The sequence below is a fragment of the Dreissena polymorpha genome, chromosome 11 (genome assembly GCF_020536995.1).
Source record: "Dreissena polymorpha isolate Duluth1 chromosome 11, UMN_Dpol_1.0, whole genome shotgun sequence".
NCBI lineage: Eukaryota > Metazoa > Mollusca > Bivalvia > Myida > Dreissenidae > Dreissena > Dreissena polymorpha.
In genome coordinates this window covers 28,626,432-28,640,988 of record NC_068365.1, presented here as the reverse complement: position 1 = coordinate 28,640,988, position 14,557 = coordinate 28,626,432, and the positions used below count along the sequence as shown (strand labels likewise).

The 14,557-nt window shown below is 34.4% G+C and overlaps 1 long non-coding RNA gene across 1 annotated transcript; it reads right to left on the bottom strand.

The window, feature by feature from the left end:
* Positions 1 to 348: 348 nt before the first annotated feature.
* On the bottom strand, positions 349 to 8,172 carry LOC127850852 (uncharacterized). Its single transcript, XR_008035484.1, has 3 exons — positions 7,291 to 8,172; positions 6,893 to 6,961; positions 349 to 1,669 (listed from the first exon to the last, which is right to left on the bottom strand). It is a non-coding gene; the product is annotated as an uncharacterized LOC127850852 (long non-coding RNA).
* Between the last annotated feature and the right edge of the window lie 6,385 nt (positions 8,173 to 14,557).

Genomic DNA, 14,557 nt, shown 5'->3' with positions numbered 1-14,557 from the left:
TAGCCCTGCATGCATCTAGGGTATTGAGCCTTATAGAAAACTGCCCAATAATTGCGTGCTTAGGTATAAGTCGCAGCAACAGAAATGCAAGTATTTTGCTATGTGAGAAATGCATATTAAGTAACTTAAAAACACTAGCCTCAAAAAACAGTCGATAATATGTTTTGTTTATAAAAAGATGTAGGTTCACAAACATTACAGATCTTCTTTTGCGCCAAGTGGTAATGCAGTTTAAATGATGGCAATAAGAAATCAATGAGATTTCTCAGTACATTTACTAATATCAGCTTGTACTATTTCAAGAACAACTGTATATGATGTCAATTTCATATATTTACTTTAATCTGCGATCTTTTTATAATAATTGGTTTGTTATTTATTGCCTATTTGCAGTTTTGTAAGCTATGTCAATATGTAGGTCTTCTTAAATGCTTAAATGTGGCAAACAGGCTTTGGTTGTATTGTACCGTACATGTATATGAACAATTCAACACCAGGCAAATAAATCATAATTAGCTCGGTTATTGTAAGTTGAATTCGAAATCCAATAAAAAAAATAAATAAATAAACATATTAACTGATTTTAAATTCGATTCAAAAATATATCTATGTTATTAATACTGAATTATGTTGTATTTTAAAGCACACAATTTGGCAAGTAAAATTATTCACAGGAATATATATTGTTCAATTCAGTATATATTGTAAGAATGACTAGTAATGACTAGTAATTATTATGGGTAATTGCGGTGAGTTATTCTACCTAAAGGCAGCTACCAGACCGTTTGACTGTGGCTGTAGCGAAATCCATTAGTCTAGAAATCAAGTCGTCCACTTTAGCAAATGCAAGTTATCCATGGATATGGACATCGCCTTGCAGTTCAATATTCTTGAATATATCATTAACAACATAATGTCTATGGAAGTTCAACAAGTTTAGCCGTTTTCGTTGTCCACAATAACCCTCCAGTCTTTGTTGCTTAGCTCACCATATAGATAATTTCACGCTCATCTGAATGTATCCGTGTTCAAAACTTTGTCGAATGAGGGCGCAACGCCTTATCCTGTTTTTCTTCACAAAGGCGTCGTAGCAAGTGCACATTCTCCACGGACAACGCCTTGCTGTCCTCGCCTTGTCCCATGTAGATTCTGAAACAAGCGTTCTACTGACAAATATCGGCCCCCATATGATGCATTGCGATATCGTCCAAGCCGATGCTGTAAGAAGCCCTCGCACTCGGACAATGTCCCTGTGTCTCCCACATGACCATACACTGTCCTTCTTTCTCCATCTACCTGAAAGTGCTCTTCGTCAACAGAGATGCCGTTCACCGCCTTGCTTTCCCAACCACCGGGCAAGCGTCCTGCGTCCACAAGCATCCCGGTCACTGAGTGTCTTTTTCCATTTCCCTGCAAGCGCCCTTCTTCAACAGAGATTCCGGTCACTTTAAGCTTTTTCCAACACCAAGCAAGAGCTCTGTGTCCACAGAAAGCTCGGTAACTGCCTTGCTTTCTAGATCATCGAGCAAGGGCTTTGTGTCTACTGGAATCCCGGTCATGGCCTTGCTTTCTCTATCGCCGAACAATTTTAGCCAGCGCCTCACTTCCACTGAAAATTCGTCAAACACGTCGTCGCTTTCGCTTTATTTTTTACATTCGTTGATTTTGTCTGGAGTTAAAAAACAACTAAATATCGAAGACAATCATTTTATTTCACGGTTTGATTTGATTTTTGTGAAAGTTATGTATAAATATTACAGCAACTAAAAACACTTTCGAACCCTTATTATTTCTTGGTTATGTCCTAAAATGGTGAAATATTTTTAATAACCAGTTATAGATCTGTTAGTCAAATATGAGCGAGTATATGCTTGCTCGCATGTCTTAGATTAGCGACATCACAAGCTAAACAATGCATCGTTTTTTTTCTGATAATAGCTTTATGACAAGAATGTTCGTGTGACTTATTTTTAATTGTATTTTAACTTGTACTAGCATGCATTTGTACGCATGGTTTACTCTAGAATTAGCCAAGTTGACATATGACTTTAAATTGGCTCATTTTGCAAAACAAAATCGGTACACGTTTTTCTGCAATAAAATCTATTCATTAGCAAAACTTAGAATTAATTTGCAGATCTGTGTAAAACTAAAAACTATGTTGAGTCAGGGTAAGACCAGGTAGGCGTAAAAAATATTAGTTTCAATGTACGATTTATACCTTTAGATACCCTAAAGTATTTTATCGAGTTTTTTTATTTCATTTTTGTGCCATGATTTATTTTGTTTAAATAAAAGCATCATTGATTCTATTCCATTGTTACAGAAGATGAACTACATTGTTTAGTTACTAATATTTATTTTAATGATTAGTCTAGTATTTCTTTCAAGTGGACAGGTTGTTTTAAGGCATCAACGTTTTGATCCAGAACAGTTGTAGACCCAGAGGTTTCAGCGAAGAGTCCAAATGAGACCATCTTTATACTTTTGTATTCTCGTTATTAAACTTTAAGTTTCAATCTGCCCTGGTAAGATATTGAACTACTTACATTTTAAACTATGAAGAAAATATAAAAATTATCTTCAATACAGGTTTTTTTGTCATTAAAACATATTAATACAATTTATTGTATCATGTTTACATGTGCTTATATATTTATTTTTTAACTTGTAAGTTATAACTCTAATTTGAAGTTTAAATTAGTGTGTTTTAATCTAACATATTATGAACAGCACAGCAATTAAAACACTATTTAAATCGCTGTTTTGTACAAACTGAACCGTTGGGCTAACATTTATATATGTAAAAGATTTTAGTAAATATAAATATTAAACTGACTGAGAAGGTTTCCCTATAGTTTTATGCTGTACATTAACAGGTGTAACTCGAAGTAAATAATTGTATGTATATTTTTCTTAGAAATAATTCAACGTAGCATTGTTAGTGTCGTACAAAATGTAATCAAAAATTTTAAGATATGAATTTTGATGTATTTTTTTGCCAAGATATCAAGACATTGTCCGCATGAGATTGTTAATCATGCGACTTGATTGTTTGAATTGAAACCATTGCCATAACTCAATCATTCATACATGTACAACGATATCCTTTTGAGGGATGTTTGTATAACATTGGTGACAACTGACGAATCCAAGTTCCGCATATAGTTTAAACTCTTATTAAGTAATATTAAAATTCCACAATTCGCAAATATTACATGGTGCTCTTTGGAAATGCACGCACTGTTATGTACAGAAGTCATGTCTTTAAACGTTATTTCCACGTGATGTATGTAGATTATACATTACAAATACAAAACTTATTATGGCAATTGGGATTTGTTCGTATTTAAAAATAATATTAGTGTCCATCATAAAAACACGTGTAGATCTCGCAGAGATTTGAACTCGGATGGAAAGGTCAAAGTCCTACTCGCTAACCATTTTACCACGGAACATATTTAACCGAGCTTAAAGAATATAAATGCTGTCAAGTTGCAGCCAACCCGAGTATTTTTTGGCACACAAACATGCATTTAATATTACGCCACGAGTCCTCTTCATCGCAATATATGATCATGCATTGCATGTGTTGGTATCAACGACCTGCAGTGAAGTTATACAAATTACAGTTTATCATGAACAATTAATTTAATTATACAGCCTCATACCGTACAAGCGTCTCAAGCGACGACTGTGGATCATGCGACGACTGATATACTGTATACATGTCGGTAGAATGCGGAGTGTAAGTATTTCCTTCTTCTTTATAGTTTACGTATTGGATTGAGGTGGTTAGAGTGTGTTCTTTGAGCGCCTAAGTAAGAAGGTTTTTTTAACGTAATCCCTACCTTCCTAGTTGCTTACTTAAAAAAAAAAATCCGTTAGAATGTTGTCAAAAATTCAACAAAACTGACCAGTGTATCAGTCAAACTCTAATTTTACAGGATTTGACCAAATATAAATATGAACAATATTGTATTGAAAGATTTAATCGTTTTTCTTCGTTAATTCCAAATAACAGCATCCCACATAAACAACCAACATTTTTATCAACGATCAAATTCGAGTGGGTTTTGAAAAACGCCTCATGATGACAGTCGTGACTTATTATTAGATGGTCATGATAACGGCTACGAAAATATAATTCTGCTAGTGTATTCGGCTGAGACAATGGAAAAAGGCATGATGAGATTTCGACTTTATTTTCTGCTCGGAACTGTTAAATTGGTTATTTTAACACTGAACATATACTAACCGTTATCCAAAAATTGAGTCGAATTCTTAATCGTTATAGCGACTGGTATAATGGAAAAACTTATTAAAGTAAACATTTTGCTATAATATACAAAATCGAGTAGTATCGCGCTGATTGTCTCTGTGATTGTCTATGTGAGTTACTTCCCTCAATTTCCGAGTAGACATTGACCCGTATTATACAACCTCTGCGGTAAGTCAGGATTTTATTTTAATGAATATTTTCTGTTTTGTAGTAATATAAAGCAATTTACTGAACAATCTTCTTACACAGAGACGTTTAAAACATAAATCAATGGAATAGATCGGTGTTTGCGTCTGTTAAGTAGGAGCGGTTTATGTTTTAGTACAGAGCTCTACGTAACAGGCGTATTTCAAAGGCAAACTTTCTTAATCGTTACCAAAATCCTGAGTTGTAAATGCTGATAAAAATCGGCTTAATGTAACGATTCTAATCAGCACTAAAACCTAGGATTTAAGTAACAATATTATTGTAAAGACCCTTGCATTCCCCGTATCTAGACCACTCGTTAACTAGATAGATGCCAATTTGTAAGCGGGCCGGATAGCTCAGTGGGTAGATCATTTGCAAGGGATGCATGTGTTCAGGATTCAAGTCCTGGCCTGGCTACAGTTTTTTCTCACATTAATATTATGTTAATGTCACCCCGTGTAGCATGAGGAACCGAAAAAAAACTGAACCGAGCCGTAAAATATAGAGCTATACCGAAGTACAGATAATAGTCATAGTCATAAGAGTATTCGTGGTGACTTTGAATTGTGTATGTGTTCCCTTTGGAAGACGAATAAAAAGTTATATAACAGGTATGTTGATGAAAAGGTGACCGAAAGACGCAATGAACCGACATTTAAAAATCTACAATTCGTCGCAGCATCCATGTACAAAATGTTACACATGTTTTCCAGATATTCTTGTAACCCGATTTATAAGATGAACACTTTTGACTAGTTATAACAAGATACAGGTGAATAAAGATGCTGAAAGATCTCCAGTAGGAGAGTTACTTTCCACCTGCGTTTAGTTGTCCTTAAGTTTTTAAATGCATTCATGTGTTTCAATAAAGAAAAACCTTGTATCTCAAATTTAAGAAGGGAATTAACTTTTATTTTCGAAATTTCCATTAGTTCAGTTTATCAAACTTCGGCATAATAAGGGTTTACTGTACTATACATAATGTATAATATTGCTATTTTTCATTATCTCAGCCGACTATATTAGCATAATTTTATTTTCGTAGCCGTTATAATGACCATCTTATAATTAGTCACAGCCGTCATCATTAGGCGTTTTTCAAGACCCACTCGAATTTAATCGTTAATAAAAATGATGTGTGTCAATTTGGGATGCTGTAATTTGGAATATCCAGAAAAAAAACAATTATTAATATAAAATGTTTTTCATAATTATCTTTCGTCTTAATCCAATGAAATTAGAGTTTAACTGTCAAAGTTGTTAATTTTACTTAATTTTTGACAACATTCTAACGGATGTAAGCAACTAGGATGGTAGGGATTACGTTCACAAAGTCCTTCTTACTCAGGCTCTCAAGGAACACCATCAAACCTGCCCAATCCAATACGTAAACTATTAAGAAGAGGGAAATACTTACACTTCGCTTTCCACCGACATGTATACAGTATCGCATTCGTCGCATGATCCACAGTCGTCCCTGGATGCGATTAAACAGTGTGAGCCTAGACTATGCTATTTTAAAGACGTTAATTAAATAAACGATACAATTTCTGTTTAATCTCAATAATATTAGCAACCCATGTATAAAACGTCGGACCTCGGACATTGCCAATATTATTTCCGTAATTGTCGGCCCTCATGCCCGAAAAAAACAATAAGTTAAACTTTGTTGTATTTAAACATGAAAACGAAACTAGGAATATGATTAAACATATACGGAATGGTTAGTTTGTATTTTACTTTCAAGATTTTTAACCAGGTTTTCCGAAAATTGAATTTAAGCTTTTTGATTTGTATCATATGCCTTTTCATATTGACCGTAGACCATATCTGTTCAATAATTTGAGCATATCTATTCAACTATATATGAATATATACTTTCTTGTATTTTTAATAGCTTTTGTTTTTCTTATGCTGGTATATGTAAATATAAAAATAGATAAATATGAATCAAAAATACATTTTCCATAGATTTTTTTCTTCACTTTTTTTAGGTAGCAAATAAGGGTTCGAGTAAAGACAACAAAAAAAGAGGATTGAAAATATATTGACAACTATAGCTTTATATGATGTCATTTGTCTCTGATCAGACTAGTGTTAAATGACATGCTTTACTTCAGGTGTTTAGTGGTGTTTATCGAATTGATTTGTGAATTTCTATAATAAATGATTGTACACATATATATAATGCACTAGCGTTTATTACAATTTACAAATATTTAATTTTAGAAAGAGTATTTACTTATTGTTTTATGACAGTTCACACACATTTATTTACATTGTCAAGCTTGTGTAGAGCCTATTTAAATGTTTAATATATATGTAATATAACCTGCTAAAACAAATATGCACAGTAAATGTGAAACGTATATATTTATATAATGTTTACTTTATAATGTTGTTTTATGCATGCAATGTTACCTTTCTTGTATGAACCGTTTTCCTCTTTCCCCTTAGCAGGATACCAATTGGACATCTCATTTAAACTTACTGAAGTTATAATAAAGAAAATATCCAATTATTTAAATGTTTCAATCAATATTAGGCTTGAAATATAAAAAGAACATAAAATGTTATAATTTTCATTCGAAGGAAAACCAGGTTAAGCAAAATTCACATTAAATAAATTTGCAGCAGATGTTAAAAAATGTCTCGTCATTGAGTCCTGTCTCTCTTTTAAGCGATTTTGTTACATTAACTATACAATATGTGTGCATCGCATTTGTTTAAAACATAAAACTTGTTGGCTTTATCATAATGAGAAGCCTTTATATAATTTTTCATTTAGCTGAGGAAATTATATAGATCTTCAAACTTACCTATGTTATTCTTTACGGTGATTTTCAATTCTGCATTCAGTTGTATTCAACTTGTTCTCTTGCTTTATCAATATGAAAATAACAACATCGTGCTTTTGTACAAAAAAATAATCATGTATATAATCTGTCCAACTTTTTAGCAATTTCACAAAATTGTAACAAGTGACACTTGCTAAATTGTTATATTGACAGCATTTTAAATCTAGGAAACACAGATTTTGTTTGGTGTGAAATGCATTCTATCAGGTAAAATTGTTGAATTATGCAAGGTACTCCTGTATGATTATTTGTTATTGTTGTTGATATCAAAGTTATTTGAATTAATCTTATGCACCCAATAAATTGTGTTACTAATTTGAGTAATTTCAAACTCTAGCACACATTTGTTAGCAAACAGTTGAGACAAATTTCAACGGACATGACAAATACAACCCTGCAATGACCAAAAAGCATTTAAGAATTTCATTTTTGCATGGTCAGTGAAATATAGAAATCAGTCGACACTTTAGTACTATGTCAATAAAACCTTAACGTTCATTTCGCAAATATAAAAATTAAGTTATATTTTTACCTTTTATCACATACCCGTCGAACACATGTTTTGACAGGGCTCAGTTGTCCCAGATTATGTGTGCAGTTCGCACAGGGTGATGGGACGACACTTTCTTCATAGATTGAATTTTTCATTTAAAGGACGTCTCTTTTAAAAGATAATCCAGGCAAGGCGGATAGCGTCGACCCTGATTAACATGTTAGGACTGCACATCTGCTAATCTGGTACTATACTTAACACAAATGCATTAAGCCCGGTTATCCCAGAGTATGGCTCATATAACAGTTTATTGTTTATGGATTTCATGAATACAATTAACAAGAAATTGCTATCCAATGTTTAAAATTCTTTGCGTGACACTTTTATTAATATGTCTAGGTATTTGTTTTGTTTTTACTAGTTATTTCAATGTAATGTGACTATACTTTAAGCATGAGCATAAATGTGCTATGTTTTTTTATTATCTACTATTGTTTTGTATCATAAATAATTGTTATGTGAACGTGTGATTGTTTGATGTATCTGCTTTATGATAAACTATACTTTTTATTTTTATACCTTACAGTTCTTTTTTTAAATTGTAAAATACATGTTTTGTATCACCCCAAAAGAGGAGTTTTTAAATCAAGCTGTGATCATTAACCTTGACCTTTCAGACCAAGGTCACTGTAACATTATAACATTTAAAGTCCTAGAGCTAATTATACTTTGCAAGTTATTGACTATTTGTAACCGAAAATACGTTTTTTGAAACATTTTACACCAGAGAAAACAATACCCCTAACTATTTTTACTTTGTCAAGATTTTTTTAATTACAGTCCAACCTGCCCGAGCGACCGCCTGTTAATAGCGACCAACAGTCAATAACGCCCACACCGATTTCCTACCGAACGATTTCACTATATATCGAACCTGCGAATAAAGCCCACATGCGAACAAAGACCAAAGACCGCCCTTTTTACATTCCCAAAAGTCCATTTTGATAGCTTACAACGACCACTGCAATCATAGAAATCAACGAGTTCGCAACTTAAAAAAAAATGGCCGCCATGACGCTGTGAAGTCACGTGATACACATCTTACCAGTGGACTCGTCGGTCGCTATGGAGATATTGGCAAGTGACAGTTTATTGCACTCGATAGCAGTTGTTTTGTTTATTTAACACGCATTGCTAATTGGTAGTCGCCTGCTTCTTTATTGCATTTGACTGTTTGTCAACAAAAGAACACATTCATAAATAAGGTACCTGTTAAAAAAACTACTAGCATATTTTGCAAAGTTTCAATCGACCCTGGGAATAAAGACCCCCTGTGAACAAAGACCACATCGACCAAATCCCTTGAATGGTCTTTATTGACAGGTTAGACTGTACACACATAATACAAAATATATATGCATGTTGTTAATATGTAGAGATCCAAAACACACATCATAGCCGGATGTAGAATACAAAGTTAAATTTAATTCTAAATAATCAAGACAACAGGGCCGTTGGTCCTAAGGCGCTCATCTGAGACACGAAGGAACTACAGTTTTCTGGTAGGTGTAGTGCAGAATAATAAAGTGCTTGATGAAACATAAATATTGAATTTATATGCACATGTTTTATTATTCCAAACTTGGCTGAAATATCATAAAAACAAATGTTCTGACTTTCAGGAAGACTTGAAATTTGATTTCTTTGGTTTTATCAAGCCTTTTCTTCATTTTGGTCTAATGACCTAGGATTTTCCTCACATGACCCAGATTCACACTCCGTCGAGCTATCATTGGGACAAATGTTCACACCAAGTTTCATGAAAATTGGGCAAAAACTGGGACTTCTGGAGTAATAACAAGGTTTCAGTGTATTTATATTATGGAAACTGCCCCGCACTCTGGTGGCCATTTTTTACGCCAAACCCTAAACATTTTCGAACTATGCATAGTTATCGTTATAAGTTAGAAGCAATGTTCAGAAAAATTTTCATTAAGATTGGACTAAAAATGTGACTTCTAGATTTTTAACAAGGTTTCACTTTATCCCTTGAAGGAAAACTGCCCTGCCTCTGGTCGGCCATGATTTTTACACCATTTAAGCAAATTTTCTGAACAAGTATCGAACTCTGCCAATATATCATTAAAACAAAAGTCTGGACTTTTCACGAAGATTGGATAATTAATATGACCTTGACAGTGTTTACAATTTAAATGTTGACGACGAATAACGGACAAAAGCGATCACAAAAGGCTCCTCGTGAGCACGTTGTGCTCAGATTAACTAATAACAATAACACTCAACGCCGTCAATCCTTAAAACGCACCCTGAACAACTATCACCGAAACGGGCGTGGCCTCGACTACAGTGTTTGGATAAGCATCATCGCTTCCACTCTTAAAGTAGGTCGGTTGTGTGAAAAAAATATACTACCACAAACAAAAATTGAAAAATATGCTGAAGTCGCCATGTTTTGTTGGTCTTTTGAGAACCCAACAAGCAAAAACAATCGAGCGTATGGGCCAACGTTGAAACAACAAGCAAAACGAAATTGTGCAAATGTCATAAACCAACGTTGCGCCAACATATACATATATGTTAAATGTTATATTTATCACATTCCATACCATGTTTCCCATGTAATATAACCAGTACATATATTTTTATCTAACACATGTGTAATATACTTTGGAAGCGTTTTCATTGGCTTAGTTTTCGTTTATTGACCAATCGCATTTTGTTATTTTGCTGAAATGACATTGAAACGCCAAATGACGTCACGAAATGAATACAACATTCCGGATTTATCATTATGTTTGCGATAATATTTATTTAACTTGCTCATTTAAAAGCATGCGAAAAGAAAAATCTGACGCTCGTTGTCATATCATACCATATTGTATTAAACTCGTCCAGGAAATTTGTTCGCTTACTAACAAAAATCCTGAACTCGTTAAACAAAATATGGAATGATATGACAACTCGTGCTAGATCCTATATATAGAGAATAACAGGTTATAACAGGTGACTGCCTGGTCTTTTGTAATATATCAGGCGAGGCTAAGAATAAAATAACGGCGAGTAATTTAATAACGCTGTTTCTTTCTCTTTCTTCTTTAATTCTGCAACAAAACTTTAAGCAGCAATACTTTATTACACAAAATGAAAGCATATATTATACCTTTTTAAGGCAAAACTTGATAACCGTTGTAACATGTCAAGGCCAGTGCAGTCGCTCACGTCTCCGCAGTGTGTCAACACGTGTAAAGAATTGAATGATGTTTTTATGTGAATTTGGAATATATACTGCGCGTTTGGTTTACTGTGGTGGTTGTTCGTAGATATTGAGGTTCTGCACGTTAAGTGCAGCTCCAAAAACATGTCATTTATTGGATTTTGGCCAGGAAACTGTGCTTGTGAAACAGCCGGGTGGGTGGGGAGAGAAATGTTCATTTCGGAAGTGTTGACAGAAGTGCATGAAACAGATGGAGTTGCAGTAGAACATGTTGCCAAAAGATTTTAACATCTTTTTGGTGTTTGTTCGGAAATTTCACTGAAATTGGTTATTGACTGTACGTTTTTGTGTCCTGTTATTTGCATGATTTCGGTGGGTGCGATATTGATAGTGGAGAGAGTTGTTTCCCTTCGAGGGAGGACGTGTTATTTTTTACGGAGCGAAAAAATAAATAAAACATAGTAAAGGGAATATTTTCACTGGACTAAAGTGGTATTTGTGAAAAATGGAAGTTTTCTTGTAACGAGGTAATACGACTTTCATTTTAAATTGAAAAATAACTACAATGTAAAAACTTTTTATAGTGCACGTGGTCACGCTATGCTACAAAAGAGGATGTCGCCATATTGAATGTGTACATCTTGACATATGTGTAAACTGACAATAATACGCACGCCTGCACAACAAGGTCAAAATATGTATACTTCTCAAAAGAAAATAGTAAATGGCGGATAAGGAAAGCACATTAGTACAAGCGGGAGTGAGTTAGAGTCAAGTATAAGTGAAGTAGTGGTAGAAAAACAAAAAAAAGAAAAAAGGTAAAATAGTCGCATCAAAAGGAAAAACGATCCCTGAAACACAGGGTGAAAGTATGGAGAGCCAAATTCAAGATTTGAAAGTCGAACTGAAATTGATGAGCGATAAGTTGACATCGTTTATAGATAAAAACGACTCATTTACAAAGGAACTGGTAACTAAAATAACAACACAGGTTAAAGCAGAAATAGTTAAGCCATTTGAAAAGAGAATTGAAATTCTAGAAGCAAAGTTGTTCGAAAAAGAGCTGGACAGTGACAAATTAAGTAGGAAAATTGAAAGCCTTGAAAATGATCTGAAGAAAGCAAAGGAAAGTGAACAACATGACAAAACATGCATAATTAGGGTCATGGAAAAACAATCAGGTAAACTCAACGAGCTTGAGCAGTATGGAAGACGGAATAATATCCGGATAGCAGGGTTAGCCGAAGCGAGCAATAATAAAAATAACAATAACAATAAAATAACAAGTGAAACGGCAGAAGAAACTAGCAAGGCAATAATACAATTTCTAAATGAGAAGATCGAGGGGCTAAATCTTTGCATAAACGATATTGACATAGCACATCGACTAGGCAAGAGAGATACCAATAGTAAACCAAGAGCAGCAATTGTGCAATTGTGAAATTCGTGTCCAGGTACAAGAGAGACCAAGTGATGAAAATCTTTCTAAATGACGACCTTACAAAGCTGAACCAAGCTGTTTTGATGTCAATAAAACGTAAACTGAACCAAGAACGAAATGAAACAGCTTGGTCCTGGGAAGGGAAATTGTACGTGAAAACAGCAAGCGGTACAATTACCCAAGTACGATTTGACGAGTACAGCAAATGGACAGGGCCAGAATGGAACACCATACTCAAACAGTTTAACAATTCATAATATGTGTGCACTCTATCTTATATCGAACAGTATACGCATAAGCGTGTTTCACGAGGAAATCATGCTTGAAACCATGCACTGTTGATTTTTGTTAAAGGGATAATATGTTGAATCATAATTTGATCACATGTATAAGACATGAAACTCTCTTAAAAATAGAAAATGATAGTTAACTAATTATTTGTATATTGCCAAACAGTAGTTTTTTTTGTGTTTTTCAGCTTATAAAAAGAAAGTTCGTTTATCAATGCATAAAAGCGTTCGTTAACTGTATTATAAATACATAATTACGGTGTAATTATATGCATTTGTGTGAAGTTTAAAAACGATTTTGGATAGCTATGTACAATCTAATGAATTATTTGTATACTGCAAAACGCTAGTTTTTTCAATCTATATCAAAAAATAAGTTTTTTTTATTGATGCAAAAAATTATAAATCGGCTAAAAGGTATTATTTGTAAAATATGTAATAAGATGTTCAAGTAGACCGGGTTTTTATATGAATGTACCTATAACAATCAGAATGATAAACTATATGCATGCCTTTTTGTAATATATAGCAAGTGGTCCGAATGCTAATCTAATCGTTTTTTTTTCGCTTTTTCGCTCCATTAGATTAGCTGGTAATCGGATATTTATGCTACAGGACACGTGTTTAATTTGTCAATAAGGATAGCAATCGATACAAACTTTTGATATGCTTATTGTGTCCAAAATGAGGCTAATCTAATGTGTTTTCGCCTTTTTAGCTTCATTAGATTAACCGATTATTGGTTAATATTGTGACAAGTAAACGTCCTAAAAATCAATTATAGATACATAATTGTAGTGATGCTAAATACATTTGGTATCCTTGATTAACTCTTTTTTTTTCAAGGTAAACACTAACATGTGGAAAAACGTTATCATCTTAGATGTAGTTGCATGAAGACACAATTATATTGTTCAGCGATGCATAATTTTATTGATACAGACAGTCCAGGCGTGGATAACATTTATCAAATTGTCAAACATCAAAATTGCAAAAGAATACATTCTAGATCACCCTCGAAGTTTTAGTGTGTCTTTTTTTAGTGGTGATAATGATTTTGACCATAATGTTTGACCACACACACACACACACACACACACGCACGCACGCACGCACGCGCGCGCACTAACACACACGCACACGCAACTCACACGCACACGCATACACACACACACGCACGCACGCACGCACGCACGCACGCACGCACGCACGCACGCACGCACGCACGCACGCACGCACGCACACACACACACACACACACAACACACACACACACACACACACACACACACACACACACACACACACACACACACACACACACACACACACACACACACACACACACACACACACACACACACACACACACACACACACACACACACACACACACACACACACACACACACACACACACACACACACACACACACACACACACACACACACACACACACACACACACACACACACACACACACACACACACACACACACACACACACACACACACACACACACACACACACACACACACACACACACACACACACACACACACACACACACACACACACACACACACACACACACACACACACACACACACACACACACACACACACACACACACACACACACACACACACACACACACACACGCAATCACTCCGATAGATTAGCTATCGGTCAGATAGCTATCAGATATTTATGCTACAAGATACGTGTTTAACTTGTCAATTAGCATGCATTTACTATAGATCTAA